Source organism: Miscanthus floridulus, chromosome 18 (assembly GCF_019320115.1).
Source record: "Miscanthus floridulus cultivar M001 chromosome 18, ASM1932011v1, whole genome shotgun sequence".
NCBI classification, from domain to species: domain Eukaryota; kingdom Viridiplantae; phylum Streptophyta; class Magnoliopsida; order Poales; family Poaceae; genus Miscanthus; species Miscanthus floridulus.
Window position 1 is genome coordinate 86,346,056 of NC_089597.1, and position 19,457 is coordinate 86,365,512.

General features: G+C 46.6%; 1 long non-coding RNA gene and 1 pseudogene across 1 annotated transcript; both read left to right on the top strand.

The window, feature by feature from the left end:
- The first annotated feature begins 1,049 nt into the window (after window positions 1-1,049).
- LOC136522274 (uncharacterized) lies at window positions 1,050-4,300 on the top strand (annotated as a pseudogene).
- A 10,455-nt stretch (window positions 4,301-14,755) lies between these two features.
- On the top strand, window positions 14,756-17,431 carry LOC136519498 (uncharacterized). Its single transcript, XR_010774939.1, has 3 exons — window positions 14,756-15,345; window positions 16,614-16,719; window positions 16,831-17,431. It is a non-coding gene; the product is annotated as an uncharacterized lncRNA (long non-coding RNA).
- Window positions 17,432-19,457: the final 2,026 nt, after the last annotated feature.

Genomic DNA, 19,457 nt, shown 5'->3' on the forward strand with positions numbered 1-19,457 from the left:
GATGAGAAATCGTGAGACAGAACTTTTGAACCTAATTAGTCCATAATTAAATACTAATTACCAAATACAAACGAAATTGCTACAGTAACCAAACAGTAGCCAAAACCCAAAAAAATTTGGGAACTAAACGCGTCCTAAGGCTCGTTCCCTTTGGTTAGGATTGAAGCTAGATAATATTCCAACTAATCAATGTAATATAAAAAAAAAACTTGACCGGGGGTTAAGACTGCCCCGCAACATTAGAAATAAGAAGAATGACCTTCTCATCCGGCCGAGAAAACCCCCGAACCCCCGCCCCTACCCTTACACGGTGGCTTTCCATCGCCCAAGTGAGAATTGGGCCGGTGCCCCCTCAGTGCTTTGGTTATGGAGATGGACGAGGAGATTTGTTTAACCTCAACTTGAAATTCGCTCATACGGAGAGTCGAACCCAAAACCTGAGGAGTGCCACTGGATCACCTAACCGTTTGAGCTAGGCGTCCTTTGGCAATCAATGTAATATAAATAAGCCTAATCATTCTGAACCGTTCCAAAGTTTACGAACGAGCTTAAAACAGAGAGTCGCCCTATTCGCTGGTTGGTTTCTGGGTTGATAAGCTCGGCTGATGCTGGTTTATTGTGAGAGGAAAACACTATTGACTGGCTAATAAACTCTGGCTGAAACCAACAAGTAAACAGACTGAGTGATACTTTGGTCTTTGGTGGATGCACTCTTCCGTTACGTTTGAACCCTCTTGCGGGCTCTCTGTCATCTCTCGCCTCGGCCTGCAGTTATTATATTGTGATAGAGACCTTTTAGTCTTATTATAATGTCTTGTTCGTTTGAAATTATCAACCCGGCCTGTTAGTCATAGTACAGTGTTTTTCTCTAACAACAAAATAGCATTAGCTAACTTATTAGCCGTAAAAACTATCGGGCGCAAAAATCTTTACTTGATTTTATAAACTTGCTTCTCGGTCATCTCTCTCTGATACTTTTTGGTCCGTGAGGCTCGTTGGGCTTGCCATGATAGGAACAAGCCCGTTCATTTTCTTTCCTATCTGAAACCATGGGCCGGCCCATCACTCGGATCCAAAGCCCACTAAAACCCCTGCGTGTTGGGATTGATGGCCATCGCCGCGGACGGATCCATCTGGCTCCGGTCGTCACAAGTCAGTCAGTGCATCGCGGCGGCGACACGGAGACGAGACGACGAGGCAGGCAGAGCGGGCGGCGACTACAGCGGCTGCAGATCTCGCGGAATGGTGAGCCCTCGACTGCCTTCTCCTGCGTAGAGGGTTCTGCTTCGGAGCCCGCTGTGCTGACCCAGGGGATTCGTGTCGCAGGCGGCGAAGGCGATCTCGAGCCCCGTGCCGGTGGAGTGGTACCCGACGCTGGCCGTCGTCATGGTATCCGTAGGTCTCATGTTCACCGCCTCCTTCTTCATGTGAGTGCCCCTTCGTCCGCCATCTGTTACTGCCCCTTGTACCTTGCGATTTGGCGGATCAGTCCTGGTGCCCTGATCTGATCTGATGCGTTTAGCCGCACTCGCCTGGTGCCCTGATTTGATGTGTTTAGCCGTTGAGTTTTATCGGTAGGATGTCGAATTGACCTGTCCGCTCGTTCGGATTGGAGATCTCGTCTGTTGCCCTGATCTGATGTGTTTAGCTGCCGAGTTTTAGTGGTAGCATCCCTGTCCCTGTTCTATGCCGCTAGGGGAAAACTCTATTCATGGCGGGGCAGTCATGGATTACTATTAGTCGCCATGGATGTTCTGGAATGTTGGATGACAGTAACACAGGGGTTGGTGCTTACTGTTTTCATGAATTGGAGTGTGGGTTTAGGTTTGATGAGAGCATTCTTGTCTGTGGGATTTTGGGGTGATTTTGAAGTTGCAGCAGCGACCAGTGGAATGTGATGCAATTGAGTCCTTGCTATCGTGTAGGTCATTTTGGAGTTTGTTAGCATTTAACTCTATGCTGTGTGTTGCAGGGGGATTTCCTTTTTGACCTGTTAATTTTTTTATACTGGGCTTGTAAGTTGTTTGCTGAAATAGAACATGCACCATATAGCTTTTTAACTTGAGTTAACTATTTACTGGAGAAAAGCACACATACCTTGCCTGACTAGGCATACACAAACTGCTGCCTGGTTTGCTGGTTTCATGGACCTTGATTAACCTCAGTGTCAGTGGTGCTGACTCTGACCAACTGTTCAACAAACTTTTTGTGAATGCAACTGACTATTTGTTTCTTTCTTTTTTATGTGTGAATTCAATAATTCATTGCCTAACCGAATTATCATTTCCAGTCTAACAGTTGTACTAACAAATTTATAAAGATAATGTCTAGCACTTTCAGTACAAGAAGGCTCTATTGATTAAAGTCCCGAATTTAATCTTGTGGTTGCTTTCAGTTACATGAAGATCTCCTTGTATATTATTGTACTTGTTTAAAATCCCAAATTTAATCTTATGGTGTTTTCTTTGGTCAAATATCACATGCTGGCATACACATCCTATATTGTGCACTTCTGCTTTGATTTTGGTCTTTGATTTACATTTCAATTTCATTGCAATGTATTTCCATCAATTTGTGCTCAAGTGCCTACAGTTTTGAGCCCTGAAATCCTGGTCAAGATTGCAGTAACCTAGTAGCAAGTTGCAGGTTCTTTTGTCCAATATGCGCTTGTTATGGTGGTTGTAGTGCATATGACAATGGAAGGGTGGAAGCAGATGGTAGGGGTCAAACGGCATGGCGAGGTCAAACCTAGTTGCAACGAAACTTTCTTCCCCATCTCCTTACATCAGGCCTTATATAGAGCAGGCCCCAATACATTTGCCCTTAATTTGAGCTACTACCAACCTAGTAAACCGAAACCAAATCTCCTAACAAACCAATCTTCCATGTAATTCGATCTCCTAACTACCAAGCACTCCAATCCTCAAACAAACTAATTCGAAGATAACTCATGGCGGCGATCCTGCTGCTTCTCTGGCTTTCTTGTGATGCTTCTGTTGAGTGCAGCGCTATATGCCACTAAAGGAAATAACCAGGCATACTCCCTCCGTCCCTAAATAATTGTCGTTTTTTGTTTCCGTGCCGTAAGTTTGACTAGATTTATAGAAAATGTGTGCAACATTTGTATATCCAAATAAATTTATTATGAAAATAGATTCAACGATCTATCTAATGATATTAATTATGTAATAAATATTAATATATTTTTTATATAAAATTAAAGTTATTTCTTGGGAAGCGAGAACGACAGTTATTTAGGGACGGAGGGAGTAGGTTATAGGAATTGGCATTTTACTGCTAGCATTTAACTTGATCTGTTTGGAAATTGTTTGCCAATATGGAATCTGGTTATCTGCCCCTGGACATAACAAATTGTTCCAAAGAAGCAATGGCATGAATTATAAGGGGGTGTTTAGATGCTTTTGGAATGACAAAACTTTTGCCCCTAATCTTTTGCTGCAAAACTTTTGGCATTTGGTGTTTAGATGCATGGCAAAACTTTAGCCATATGGTGTTTAGACGTTTTTTGCCCTAAGACGTTTTTTGCCTAGTTTTGGGCCTCTTGGGTCCCAAATGCCCAAAGTTTTGCAGCCCAAGTTTTGCTGTTTTTGCCTATGGTGTTTAGATCCATTTTGCCAAAAGATGGGATAACAACAAAAGTTTTGGCCAAAATGGGGAACTAAACAGTCCCTAAATACCATGAGATGAATGCAGAACAAAGCCATATGCTTCAAATTCCATAGATAGATAGTAGAGCTGTAGTAGAGCTTTAATGAGAGCAAAGTATCCACAATTTGTTGCTAATGTTTTTTCTGTTTCAGTTATGAAGCAACTTCATCCAGGCGGAGCCGTAGCGTGCCAAAGGAGATCGCAACGGCAGCTGTTGCTTCTGTTTTCCTGGTATAAACCTTATGCAGAACATTTTGGTTCTACAATTCTGCATAGTGTTGGGTCTCTATTCCATCCTTAGCTTTTGGTTGTTTTATACAAATTCAGAAAGGTGATCAATTCATGCCTAAGTTATCTTTGATTGTTCCACAGGGCTTTGGGTCTCTGTTCGTGCTCCTTGCAAGTGGTGTTTATGTCTGATGACTGGCTATGGGCCGTGTGCTTGTGTTCTGCATCCCTAGTTGTAGACTTGTAGGATACGCCAGATCCTCAAAGTTCGTGTTGTCCTAACGAATATGGAGCCTTTGAACTTATTCTAGAACAATGTATGAGAGCAACCGAGTTAAGCAATGTTCAGACGTTTTCTTCCAGGTCTGCATTATATCATCAATCTAAATCCCAGTTGCCTGAATTTCTATGTATTACAGCTCAATATTGCTGCTTATTTATTATGTATTACAACATATTTTGCTGTTTTATGCCTTGCATTGTGACTGAAGAATGATCTGGATAGGACATGTGCTATAAGCATTGAACATACGATGCTATGACACGATGATTTCGTCCAAAGACAAATCCAATCAGTACCCAAACACTGCCCACAACCAGTCCAAGGTGGCCGGTTCCGAAATATTCTCGGTAATGCCCACGTCTTTCCATTGGTTTTCTTTTTTCTGTCAAAAGGGAGTATGTGAATGAAGAGCAATTTTGAACTGCGAAGAATGTACTCCGTCCGTCCTAAAATAAAAGTCGTTCTTGCTTTCTTAGGAGTTAAATACTTTTAACTTTGACCAAGTATATATAAGAAAATATTAATTAATATTTATAGTACATAATAAATATCATTAGATAGATTATTGAATTTATTTTTATAATAAATTTATTTAAAGATATAAATATTGTCAATATTTTTTATAAACCTAGCTAAACTTAAGTTTGACATGCACAAATATCATAGCAATATTTAGGGCTTTGGCACGGCTCCTCCCGAGGAGCTCCTCCGGAGGAGCCGGAGCCGTTTTAGAGGAGCCACAAATTATGGCTCCTCCAAAACGGCTCCGGCTCCTCTGTTTTTTACTGAAAAACGGCTCCTCCAAGAAAACGTTTGGCAGGGCTCCTCTGGAGGAGCCGGAGCCGAAGCCGGAGAGGAGTCCTGCCAAACAAGCCCTTATTTTGGACAGAGGGAGTACGTGCCTATAAATATACTGCTTTGCGTCCAAAGCAATATATTTCCCATGAATCCATGATGTAGCTGTAGACTGGATAAGGAAAGAAAGGAGATGCAACGTATTCATCATCTTATGTAGGCTCAGAACCAAATTATGTTGCTATAAGAGCATCTCCATTTGTAACGAAGAGAGTATCTTAGAACTAAAACGACTTACAATTTGTAGGTACTTAGAAAACCAAAATGACTTATAATTTTGTAACGAAGAGTGTGTCTCAGAACTACATATGGCCAATGGGCCGGCCTGGCCTGGCACGGGCCCGTGAAAGCACGGCCCGATTGCCAACGGGCCGGTACGGCACGCCATGCCTCCCGGGCCGTGTCTCACAGGGCTACGGGCCTGGCCTTCGGCCCAGGCACGGCACTATGGGCCGATTTTCATGCCGGGCCGGTCCGAGAAGCACGACCAATTTCACAGGTCGTGTCAGCCCGAGGCCCACTGGCTGTCGACAGAGAGAGAGGGGAAGGGCGACGCCGCTCGAGAGGTGTAGGGGGTCGCCGCCGAGGAGATCGACGTCGGATCCAGAGGAGGCCAGCGTGCTCGCCACTGAGGAGCTCGACGCGGATCCGCAGGAGCAGGAGGCGTGGAGCGGTGGAGGAGGCCGATAGAAAGAGAGGGGAAGCGCGAAGGGGAGCCCGAGAGGCGTAGAGGGTCCATCGATGAGCCCGCCAAGCCCATCGCACGTGCACCGCCGCAGTTTGCCGGAATCCCACATCCGTCGTCGCCGCTCGCCGGATCCGTTGCACCGGTGCCAGATCCGCCGCTCCCGAGCCCATATCCACGCGTCGCTGCCGCTATTCACTGGATCCGCCGGAGAAGGGAGAGAGGGAGGACGCGGGGAGCAGATCCACCATGGAGGAGGAGATCCGCGCCATCCCGTGCTGGATCCGCGCCTCCCTTGCCCGGAGACGTCCGCGCTGGAGGAGAGCCGCCCTGCTCCATGCCGCCACCTCCTCAGGCCGGATCTCGCCGGCCGCTTGCAGGGGAACGCCGGATCTCGCTGGCCACTTGCAGGGGAACGCCGGATCCCACCGCCTCCTCGCTAGAGCACCGCTGCAGGGGCCACGCGAGCTCCACCGCGGAGCGCCGCTACAGGGGCCGCGCGAGAGGGGCTGCCGTCGGGAGGGAGGGAGAGGGGCGCCGTTGTTGCGCCGGGAGAGAGAGGGGAAGGGAGTTAGGGTTCGCCGGTTCGGGACTGCGCGGGGAGGGGGAGGGGAATCGGGGATTCAGGGGTGGGAGTGGGAACTGGGAACTAGGAGCATGGGGCTCGCGGAGTCGCGGGGGAGGCTGTGGGCCTGCGTCCTGCGGCTACGACAGACGAGCAGGCCGGGCCACTAGCGGGCCGCCTGTTCTGTAGCGGGCTGTGCCGTGCCGGCCCACGTGCCTAGGGTAAGGCCTAGGCACAGCCTGCACCTCCGTGCTGGGCCAGCCCAGGCCCGCTAGCCGTCGGGCTGGGCCGTGCTTGGGCTGGGCCAAAAAAACGGGCCTTGGACCGGGCCGATGGGCTCGGGCTGTATGGCCAACTATACTCTGAACACATCTTCTAGACCGATACTTTCTCAGACCTAAAAACTTGATGTTATGAGAGTTTTAGAACATATTAGTGCTCAACAAAAATTACATATGTACCTTTATTTATTAAAGGTAAATTATGCCAATGAAGGAACAAACCTCTCCCATTAAAATAAATGCATACAGGCATGCAGATCACAATCTCAAACTAATATGGCCAAACCTATTATTCAACAAAACTAAAACATCATGTTTCTATGACACTTTTTGAATCTTAAAACACCATTTTTTTTAAATTGAGGGAGTAACTTTTAAGAGATCTTCTAAAGCGCCGACTCAACGCTGAGCCACCAGACTCGGTGTGGCCCGACTCAACGCCGAGGTCTGGACTCTTGAAGCCGCGCCGCGGCCCCCTTCTTCTTCCTCCCTCCATTCTAAAAGCGCTGGCTCTCTGTTCGTCTCCCCCCATGGCCCCCACGAAACCCTAACCCCCAAATGCGACCCTAGGTGTCCGGATCTCGTCTCCCGAAGCTTCCTCAAGGTAATGGTCCCTCCCCTCCTCCAATCTATCCACGTAGATGTGCTTGCATTGTCTCTAATCATGTGGAATCATGGGTGTATGGTGTTTTGGTATATGTGTATTTGCATTTGCAAAATGTATGGCTTAGGTTGATTGAGTGCATTGTTGTTTAACTGTTTTATGTGCTGAACATGTTAGGTTAGTTTGGTTTCTAGTTATTTTGGTCATTAGGGTTCTTTGTTTATTGTAGGTGTCATTAGGGTTAGTTATTTGTTGGTCACTAGGGTTAGTATGTATTTTAGTTATTTGTTGGTCATTAGATTTCAATTTTTTATGACTAGAGATGATTATGTTGTTGGGGTTGAAAAAGATGAAATGATATATTTTAGTTTCTACTTATTGGATTGAAGCTAGCATGATATATTGATATGTGACACTACTTGTTGTGTGATGGCTGTAGATGGATAAATTAGTGAGGTTGCATCATGGAGGCCGTATTGTTAGGACAAAAGATGATTGTTTGGAATTTCTAGACATGTGTGAGGAGTTGTTGATTTTTTCTGAAACACCATCTTTGAGCCAGTTAGTGGAGCGAGTGAAGGTTAAGTTAGGCTAGAATGAAGGAGACGTGCATGTTCAGTTTGAAGGTGTCGTAGATGTTGGGTCGTCGAAGGGTCCTCGGATCAAGCGGTTGCTCAAAATTACAAGCGAGTCTGAATGGAATGATTACAAGGCAGTTGTATTGGCCTTAGAAGTGCGATATTTGGATTTAGTAGTAAGTAAGGAGTCTGGCTTAGGAAATGATAACTTCGAAGCATGCCCATCTTCCCCCACTCACATAGGTTATGGTCCTTTGTTTGAAGAAGAAATACTTGTCACACAACTAGGCTACAGTGGTGATGAAGTGTTTGGATCGCTCGAGCATGATGGAGGTTGGTTTGAGGGCGGTGGAGATGAGGAGGAGAATACAGTTGCCGATGGTGAGGGCAATCATGATAGTGATAAAGAGGATGATGATTATGTAATTGGTGATGCAGAAGAAGGTTTGGACGACGCTAGCGGAGACTTTTCTATTGAGGATGAGCTTAGCGACGAAAATGATCTTAGTGGTGAAGAAGACTTTGGTGATGCTAGGGCTACGAACCATTTTGACATGGAGATAGCTGGACATGATGAATCCTTCGTAGAGCAGATAGCCGAAGACTCTAATGACGATCGCCCTGTTGGTCGTCTCAATTTTAGGGAAATAGAGATATTGTCTAGGGTGCATCACACTGTTCTAGGTAATAAAGCTAAGTTGTACAAGTTTCCACTATAATTCAATGTTTTTTCTTAACAAAAGTGATTAACATGCAAGTTTCCACTCTTTTTTGCAGATTTGGATGTGGGAGAGGCTTCCAGTTGGGAGACCGCATCAGCTTGATCCCCCACAATCTTGGTTTCCTCAAGGAGACGCAGTTATCGCCCCTACCGTGGCACACCTCTTTGAGCGAGCCCACGGAACTTACCACGTGTCACGCCACGCGTACATCAGCTTCAAAGGAAATACAAATCCTCGTGGGCATCTGAAGAAACGACGGCCTCCACCGTCACAGTCGTTGTACATCTACACAACGCAATCCAAACTGTGGCGACATTTTGGCCAATCTTCAATGCGCTTGTCGTATGATCTAAGAGGTCTCTCACGGGTGAAGTCACTCTTCCTCTCCAAAGGAAATTCCTCTATTGGTTCTTCAAAAGAATTAGGACCTAGAGAACCCTCCCACACAATCGGAGGTTCCTTCCTCACCCCCTTTCCTCTTCCTCCGTCGAAACCCTTTCCACTCGAGGAACCTCCGCTCGACATTTGCTAAAACTAAACCAGAAAACAAGTTGTGTGGATGTGGAGCAAGACATGGAGCACTATATATAGAGATGAAGGCAGGTTCACCATGAATGCTACTTGACAAAAAACTTGTGTGCGTACTCATTTATTGAATCTACAAAGGCTAGATGCTTCATCTGAAAAGCCTACAACCATGACTGGTCATTTCATCTAAAAAGGCTACACCTGTGTTTTGTCACTTCATCTAAATACAGTACATCACTCTGATATTAATTCATTGCATATACGGATACAACAGTAAATGAATCTAGGCTTTTCAATAAGTTTTTAGATAGACTTTTCATTGACAGCAACAGTACTTGTAGCCCTTTCAGTGACTGCAACAGCACAAGTAGCCTTTTCAGTGATACAAATAGTAGCACTACAGTCCTAGGATAGTTAACGAAGTACAGGGCATAAGACCATCTGAAATAAAAGCATAGTGCATTACAACATAATAAAAAAAGTCCAGGGAATAAGTTCATCTGAAATAAAAGCAGAGTGCATTACAACATAGTAAAAAAAGTCCAGGGCTACACGACATTGCTCATGAATAAACCAAATACCTACTGAGTGCAATGAGGCCACTTTCCCTTCCTCTGGGCATCGGGATTCTCCTCCATTGCTGCCTTCGCTCGGCGCACACGCACAAGCTTTTTCTCCCTCTCCGCCCTGTACGTAGCAACACGCCTCCTTTCCTCCTCTTCCTTATGCTCCTTTTCTATAGCCTCCTGTCTGCGTCTCTGCTCAAACCTCTCTTTAACCTCCGCATCCCACTCCTTCAGGCCTTCTAGATGTTGCTTGTCCAACTCCTTGATCTCAGTGTCAATCCACTGCTCAAAGTCACATAGTGGTGGAATGGTCTGCAAGAAAAACAAATTATTACAAAACAAATAAATAAGCAATACTTAATATCACAAGAAAATTAATTAACACACAATAAAAATTCCTCACAATCGATGCACGACGCTGTTGCTTTGTAGGTTCCCATGCATAATTGGGACACATCCAGTACCTCTGTCTATATGTTTCCTCATCTTCAGAGATGTCTACCTTACAAGGATCACCACAAAAGCACATGGGTCGAGGAACACCTTCAGGGAGAGGCTTTAGGTCGTAGGGATTTGCCCTCTGGCGACCATAGCTACAATTGAAAGAATTTAGTCATATTAATGGAGAACCAAACCTAAACCTAGGGTTTTCTATTTGTTGCACAAATAATGAATAAACATTAGGATTACCTTGGAATACGAGCTTTACCACGCCTTGGCATCCTAACATTACGTAGAAAAAAAATCAATCCAAAGTACCTTGCAACGAATGTAAAGCTACTAACACTAAATCACCATACCTCCCAAATAAGCTTTTCATTACAAACCCTAAGCAAATTTGAATCCCAACAAACACAAAATTTAACTCAATGATTATAAACCAGAACATATACAACAACAACAACAACCATACATTTGGGTCCTTCAATCATTTGAACCACCATACATTGCACGAATGACATGAACATGAACCAAACCTATAATGCCAAGTTCAAAAAAAAACACAAACAACCAAATCTAAATGGATTAAATGAAAGAAGGGAAAGAGGAGTACCTTGGCAAAACGTCAAAACCCTCGATCTGGCGTCCCAAGAGCTGGATTTAGGATTTAGGGTTCATGGGAAGAGAGAGGGAGTGGAAAATGGCCACCTGTTGGTTCTGAATGGAGGGAGGAGGAAGAAGGGGGCCGCAGCGCGGCCTCAACTGACCGAACCTCGGCGTTGAGTCGGGCCACGCCGAGGTTAGCGTCTTGGCGTCAGCTGATCGCACACCGACCTCTTGGCCCACAAAGCGTTGTTGGGCCGCCTGGGCCGCGCGCCAGATGGTGCCAAGAGCTCGACATGACTCCCCACCGCGCCGAAGTTAGGCCTGTGGCGTTGGCTGACATGACACCGACGTACTGGGCCCCATGCGCCAGCCCCGGACTCGTCGGTGATGTGGCAAGGACTCGGCGTCGTGTCAGTCGACGTCGACCTTCATACCTTGGAGTGATTTCCTAAGACGCTTAAAAATGGTCTATTTATAACAAAAGTTTTGACAGTGGTCTTTTTGTAAAAAATATTTTAAAAAATGACCAAAATACAAAAATTTCACTCCAGAAGCATGGATCCGCATTGTGGCCCCTCACGACGTCGAAGGAGAGGGATCCGAAGCACACGATGAGGCTATCGTCCACAATCTTGGCGCCGGTAGTTGGGTGGTCTTCAGGTGACGTTTGAGGCACCTGCCCCGTGATCTCCGGCGGTGTGTTTTGAATTTGTGGTGGGACCGGCGCTCTAGCCTCCTAGTGAGCGGTCTTTGGTCTCCAAACTGCCATCTTCTGCCCGGGATTTGCGCTCCGCTTCTTTTGCTTTTGACGACGCGGCTGACGTTTCTGGTGACGCTGCGGGCCTGCTGCAGCAGCCCCGATTGGAGCCCGCCTGGAGCCGTTGGGGCCTGGTGCGGGTGCCGTGTGGCCGCGGCTGCGTCCGCCATCATGGCCACCATCGTCGCCATTGCACCCTGGAGCGCCGCTGTACTCGCCGTCGATGATGCCCCTCGTGCAATGGAACCCTGCTCCCCGACTGAAGTGTGTGTTGTCTGGGTTACCGTCGTGGCCGCTATCCCCATCGTCGGAGGGCAGCGTTCCGCTCGGCGAAGGCAGCCTGGGCGTGAAGTCCGCGATGGAATTGATGTGGATGAGGACCTTGTAGCTGAGAATCTTCTTCTTCCTCAGGTATGGCGGCAGCGGCGGTCCGCCGACGGTGAGGTAGCACAGCGCCTCATTCTCCGTAAACCCAGCTAGCATATCAGCGAGATTGTAGAGGGATGTGTTGTCCATGCGATCACCTTGAACATGGAGAGGTCGCTGCCCGTGGCCGTAGCCTCGTCGACGCTCTATACCTAGCACGATGGCGCGAGGATCCTCGCCGCGGTGTCCTCTCTCCATGTGTGGGGCAAAATCCCCTCCAGCACGAGGTTGACACGGTACAACAACGCCGACATGTCAGCATGCACTAGGCGCGTCCATGGATGCAGCACCAGTGAGGTTGCTCCCAGCGGCTATGGAGTTGCCCCGAGCACTCGATCATTGACAGCGTGAGACGCACAGAGGACGATGAAGTTCTCCGGGTAGAAGTACCTGAGGATGATCTCATCAGCTTGGACACCCGCCGCCACGGCAATGGCTTCCCTGGCGGTGTCGATTGGGATGCCGGTCGTGCCGCACCGGGTCTGTGCAACCATGGAAAACCGCAGGATGGCCTCGGCGTTATCTAGAGCAGTGTCCCACTGGATGTAGCACCAGGACAACCTGGGGCGGGTGGCGAGTGCCCCTGGCAGTGCGTCGTCGGAGGTGGTTGCGGAGCTGTGTCCCAGCGAGTGCGGCGACGATGGTCCATGCACGCCCCTGTGGCCCGGCGAGCGCGGTGGTGTCGGGCCGTGCGCGCCCCGTGGAGTTTCCGGTGAGCTTGCCGGGGATGGGGTGCGGCCGCCAGCGCCTTGCGGCGTTTCCAGGCTCGGGCTGTGCCGCCGCTGCACGAACCACCTATCGTCGCCCCCGCCTGACGTGTTGTCGACGCCGACAACGTGTCGCGGCCTCTTGTAGTCCCGCGCGAAGTGCCTAAAGCCATGGCATCTGAAGCACCGCTTGGGAAGCCTGCAGGTGGCGACGCGGTGAGCCGTGGATAGGCAGTTCAGGCAGCGGCCGTCGACCTCGACAGGAAGCTGATGTGAAAGCCGTAGTTTTGTTTTGGATAATTGATGAAACCTACTTGACTAATCCTTGATCTAAATGTGTAGACTAGATAGGCTGGTCCAAGGCGGAGCAAGATGAAGTTCACGGTGATGATGGTGGACATGTAATGATGATCAAGTTCTAAACTTGGAAAAGAAGAAAGAGAAAAATAAATTAGGCTCAAGGCAAAGGTATATTTGATAGGGCCATTTGGTTTTGCCACTCAAGGCACCAAGTGAGTGTGAGTGAGTTTAGGATAGATACCCATACTATGAAGAGGGAATAATCATGGTTAAAGCGGTTGTCAAGTGCCACTAGGTGAGGTAATTCATGCATATGCATTATGACCTTGTGTGCTAACAATTAATCCTTGAAAATTGCTTAAAAATGCTAACACACGTGTACTTTGGTGAGACATTTTGTGGTTAGCAACTTGAAAGCAAGGGTGAAGTAGTTGAAGAGATATAAAAAGAAAAGGAGTAGAAAACAGGGACTAGACCGCTGCTAGAGTGACCGGACTCACACCGTAGGCCGAAGGCAAGGGTTTTGCTCCGGACCCTATCGTGAAGGGTGACCGGACCCTGATCGCTGGGTCCGGTTGCAGCGCAGTTGGGCGTGATGGCGATGTGGCGCAAGGAGATGGACCAGACCCTACTGTTGGTGGGTCCGGACGATGGGTCCGGACGTAGGCGAGAGTTCGAAGAATTATTTGTTGAAATAGAGAAGAGTGATTTCTCTCCGGACTCTACTGTTCAATGTTTGGACCCTCTGACCGGACTCGGCCCGGAGGGGTTTTGGCACTCTGGATCGTTACTGGAAGTGACCAAACTTTGAGTGACGAGGAACCGGACTCTGACACACGAGTCCGGTCCGGAGTCAACTACGTGCGCGCGGTGTGCTCTGACGCAGGCAGCGAAGCGACCGGACCTTAGAGGTCTGAGTCCGGTCCGGAGTAAGCTAACGTGCACGACTTAACTGTTGAGATCTGATACTCGCCGTTGATTGGAGATGACACGTGGCTGCATCCAAGCGACCGGACCCTAGTGAGTTGGTCCGTACTGGACTCTGTCAGGGTCCGGTTAGTGCGTAGTAAGCCCAATAAAAGGGTATAATGGCTCTATTTTTGGGGCTCTATAAATTGTTGTTGGCCAGCTCTAGCTCAGACTCTTGGACATTTTGATCATCCTTACATTCATTTGAGCTGAGCCAAACCTCTCCCACTCATTCTCTTGCTTGGTTGTGCATCCAAAGTGAGTTGAGAATGATTCAAAGTGCATTTGCTTGAGCGATTCCATCTAGTGGCATTTTGTGATCGTTTTGCTGTGGTTTTTTTTGTTACTCTTGGCGTTTGCCGACGCCTAGACGGCTTGGAGCAGCGGAGGAGTGTTGGCTCGAGTTGGTGATTGTTCGAGGCCACACCGATTATGCTTGTGAGGGGTTCTTGACCTTGTTCGTAGCTCGTGGATCCTCATCTTGTGTTGGTTGTGCAGCACCCGGTTGCGGGTTAAGCGGAGTGAGTGTATCACTATAATAAAGACGTAACTTGCCGGCAAACAAGTGATTAGGGCCGGTCCTGAGTATTTTTGACCTAGAACGAAACTAAAATTCTGAACCTTTTTATATAAACATGATAATACTACTCACACTACTCATTGCTAGTATATATATACACATGTATAAAAATGTTACTAATAAACAGTTAAATAAATGCAAAAGCAATATTCATATAAAATAATTTATATATATCTATCTATATCCATCTATCTATCTATGCTTATAAAGTAGCGAAGCAATTGAAAATATATTATCCCCATAAAAAATCTCTATCCGTCTTAAATTGACAGGTGGACCCACGACGGCATAAACATATAAAACGTAGGTGTTTCACGGTGAAGGCAACTGCTCCTCTGCGTTTTCTTTCACCCTCGACAATCCCCGCCGTACCCGCATCCCCCTCTGTGTCGCTTTTTCCTTCGCGCCGCCCCTCACTCCAACCGTCCCGTCCCGAACGGTCGTCACTCCGTCCCAATGTCACCGTCCGTTCCTCAAGGTCGAGGAGGCGCTTCAAGTCCGCCGCCGTGGCGGAGTCGAGATGTCGCGCGCCCTGACACTCACGCGCTAGCGCAGGGTGGGGACAGGGAAGCCCGGTCCTGATGCCCGTGCAGAAGTCGAGGCGGCGATGGAGGATGCGGACGACGGGGCCGATCGCGACGCGCCAACCGGCAACCGCCTCCAGGCACAGCGAGGAAGGAGAGGCCAAACAAGGAGAAACCGAAGGGGTCGGCGGAGGCGCAGGAGCCAGCGGCTGCCGACGACGATGTGTGCACGGAGGAGCCAGACTCGGAGGAGATGGTGGAGGAGTTGGAGGAAGAAGCGGCCGCGTTGGAAGTCGAGGAGGAGAAGGCCAAGGCCGGAGGAGGATGGTCGGCGGAGAAGGTTGGGGCGAGGAAGCGTGTGGCACGGCCGAGCTCGGAGAGAAGGGCGGATGCTGCGGAGGACCACTTCGTGGGGGATCCGAAGCCAGACCACTAGGCGAAGCAAAGATGGCCGGAAAGGTACAATACCAGGTAAGGCGTTTTTCGCAGGATGCAGACTTGTTCAGCCTGTTCGTTTTTTTTTTAGCAATGGCTTATCAGCCAGCTAATGTTGTTTTTCTTTCATAATAAACCAATGGTGTTTTTCTTTCATAATAAACCAGTATCAGCCGATTTATTAGCCAGAAACCAACCAGGCGGTTATTGATCTCCAAATGTCGCTAGGTTCTGTAGACCGTTCTAGTTTATCAATCCTCATCTTGTTTCACCATATCATTCATAAAGAGGTCACTATCAGATGGTAACATATTGTTGGGGAAACTAAAGTCCCCTTTGGCACGGCTTATCCAAAGCGGCTTCACCGGTGAAACCAAAGCCGGTGAAGCTAGAAAAACTGGCTTTTCTCGGCTTCTAGTTCATTTTAACCCCGGCTTACAAAACGGCTTCACGCTGCAGTGTCTCGATTTGCGCAAAATAGATGAAGCCGAAGCCGGCATAAGCCATGCAAAGCCCTAACTGTAATAACAAGGAAACAAAACAACACAGAATTGCTCCCAATGCAACAGCTGGACGATAGTAGAGAACCATCTGATTCTGCGCCAGAGATCTGCATATGCGCAATGATTCTGCTGTATTTTATACACAGTTAGCTTTTACTGCTGGTGTTGCAGGTTTACTACACTAAAAGTGCGTCATTTTTGCTGAAAGACATCTAAAAACTTATCTTTGCTGCTGGACACAACAAAACCATGTATATTTGGTGTGCTCAATGGATTTTCTTTGAACATTTGCTCAAAAGAATTGGCATGTAATTGAACACATCACACCTGTAATACTGCATATCAGATTAGAGCTACAAAGCCTTTTGGGGCTGACCAATTACACTTGTTTGCCTACTACTATTTCTTTGTGAACTATGTACCGCACAAAGCTAAAGTGTGCTGGTTTCAATAGGTTAAAATATGCTTAGTGAATAAAATAAACTTAAGAAAGCAAGGCACTTTTGAACCTACCTTCAGCTTAATTTTTTGTTCACCAATTCTAATCAGTTACTTGTCAGTAGCAGCCATACTATCTTGTGTTCGTTCCACTATATGCTTTGTCCTTCTAGATTTTGAATGATGTAGATGCTGGAATCCACAATTGTGTCATTTTCTCCCAATTTTCAGTGTATTATTTTTAGATGTGATAGTACTTTAGGAGTAGCATATACTTAAATAAATGCATGGTGGTAGTGTGATTTCAATCCGATTAGATATATGAAATCATTTATTAATTGTTTTGTTTTGATTTCCTTGCAGGCCTCCCATTCCATGGCTTGATGGTGAGTTCATCGACTCTTTGTGGTGTCGTCTGAATTCAAAGTGGGACCAAACGTCCGTGAGCTGTTGACAACAAGCGAGAATGGTATTTAAATGCCGATGAATCTCGATCATTCATATTTGTGTGATTTAGGTTTAGCATTGTTACAAAATTTTTTAAGGTCTATCAATTTCCATTGATTTTCTCATGAATCAGATCTTGGGTACCGTAAAAGGCTGGTGGACTGCCTATCGCCTTAGGATAGTGGCTACAGAGAAATAGTTTGAATGATCTTCTTCGCCTACCAACTTCAACGTCATTCATGTAAAATTATGGTTTGATAAAAAGGTATGTGCATATGCACCGTTTGCTAATTGTTCACCTATTCTGCTCCCAGTACAATTTTGTGAAATTCATTTACAAAACAGTATTCCAAATGTTGCCTCCACAAGCTGCTCGTGCAAATGCCGCACCTAGATAGAGCTAACTGAGGTCTCTGGCCTCTCCTGAGAAGTGGTTACGTCAGCCTAATTAGTTTCTTGTAATTTGCCTGTTGAACCTTTGCGTGACGTGCAGTGCAGTTTTCCCAATATATTATGACAGGAATACCAGCTTCAAGCTTACATCTATTGGATGGATTAGAATCAATTGAAGAAGGCACTGTGGAGACCTGTCTAAGCGCTCCAAGCTTTTTCTCTATTCAGTTATTGTTTCAGTTATTTGCATTTTTTATCCTTATTATTGAGATCAATTGGTAATCTTTATCACATAGCTGTGCTCAACATTTTAGTTCATTTGAACAAGTGAATTGAGACATTTGTATCCCCTTGCATAATGTTATATATGTACGGCAAGGAAATATGTTGACATCAAACCTGTGATAAAGAACAGAATAAATGGTTCTTTCTCACATGATATTGTTAGTCTAAAATGGAAAAAAGAGTGTCTACATAAAGTTTGAAGTCCACCTTTTGACAATAACCTCTCATGCAGTGCAGGGACTGTGTTGCAGTGTCACATGAAGTCTTTTGGAAAATAAATTGAATTCTTAGTTCTTCACATGGTAGAGAACCCAATGTGTGGACTCCATTGAACTATGCCATACTATGTGTTTGAGTAGACATTGAATTTAAAAACTGAAGCCCTAGATATTTTTTTTTACTATGAAGTTCTTCGAAATTCATGAATGGTACACCACATAACTAAAAAATTATAATGTTCTAAAAAATAAAAAATTATAAAGTTTTCCAGCCTATTGTCACAACTCATAAAAGAAAAGGCCTACCATAATAGCTGCATACTGACGTGATTGATGTCCATTGCTATACAAATTAATTTGCTAGGTTGCGTGTACGGATCGTTAACTTTTTAATACAATATAGGAATTATCTTTCGCAATCTGATGGTTATTCATCTATTATGGAGGAAAAAAATCATAAATACGTACGTGTCACATGTGCATGTCAACTATATGTCTATATATAATGTTTTGTCTGTAGTGTCATAAGAGCAATTTTCATCACATTTTAAGATATGATATGAATATGTCTTACCATAGACACGTGCATGCCGCACGTGCATTGCCACTAGTATATTAAATTACCTCAAAAAAAATTTCTAACATTTGTCAATGCGAAGTTATCGACGACGGTGGCAATATCAATATCATTCAACGATCACTTCTCAATGCATAATGTTGTCAATCCATTTAACCTCTGTTATGATATTGTAGATCTCAAATAGTTCTTCAGCAATTTTAATTTTAAGAAGCTTCTTTCAACTGATCTTCTAGATTAGCATTAGTTGGTTCCTCCAGAGCAACTGTCACCAAGGCATCTAAATATGTTGAAGTGCTTGTATTGCTCTTAAGAAATTTATGAAGAGCCCTATCTGTGATTGTATCAAATCATCTATTCACCCTTTCTTCTTTCTTTTGTCATTCCGAGAAGCATACTTTCTTGATGACATAGCACTGTTAAAATTTAGAGAAACAATTGATTAGGGATCGTGGGACTGCAACCGGCTGTACATGATTAATTGATTAGGAATAATCCTAGACTAATTAGGGATAAGAGATACGTACCTCATGGAGTGACGGATCTAGAACCGGCTCGCCCTATGCAGTGCCGATGTGCGGTGCGCGCGGACGTGCCCGGCCGGCGGGAGACGACTCGCTGGCTCGCTGCCTTGGGCGGTTGCGGTTGGGCCTTGCGGCGGTGGCGTCTAGCGAACTGTCGAAGGAAAGGCAGCGGAGAAGTCGCGACTCGCGTGGCGCGTCAGAGCGTGAATGCGTGTTCCGTGATCGTCGATTCTTCTACTCTGGACTTGCGCATGTTAGACGCTGAGTACTACTGTATCCATACCTGGGGAGGGGCCCATTGGATCACTGGGCCTGGGACGGCCGCCCCTCCCGCTCCACCCCAGGGCCGGGTGTAGTGAACCTTGGTAAAAATTTCGTGAGTAAATTGTACGGCCGGTCTTTAAAGTATTTGACGAATTTTATCTGAGTCCCCAAACTATGAAATCGCACGTTTGGCTCTCTAATGTATTTAAGTGATCTCATCTAGATCCAAAATAGACACGAGGAGGATTAGAAGCTGACGTGATCATCCATGTGGACGATTTAAGCACAAAACCCTAAGACGTGGCATGCGCGGCCAGAATCTTCCAGCCTAGTCACCACCAGGACGGCCCTGTCTTCCAGCTTTAGCTGCCGCCGGCCTACGAGCTCACTAGGTGAGCGCGGGGGATGCGGGTCACGCCGTCGTGTCGGGGCTAGGCGAGTGAGTGCATTGCCGGTCGCGCAGCCACCGCTGGCACGCAGGGGCGAGTGTGCAAACCCG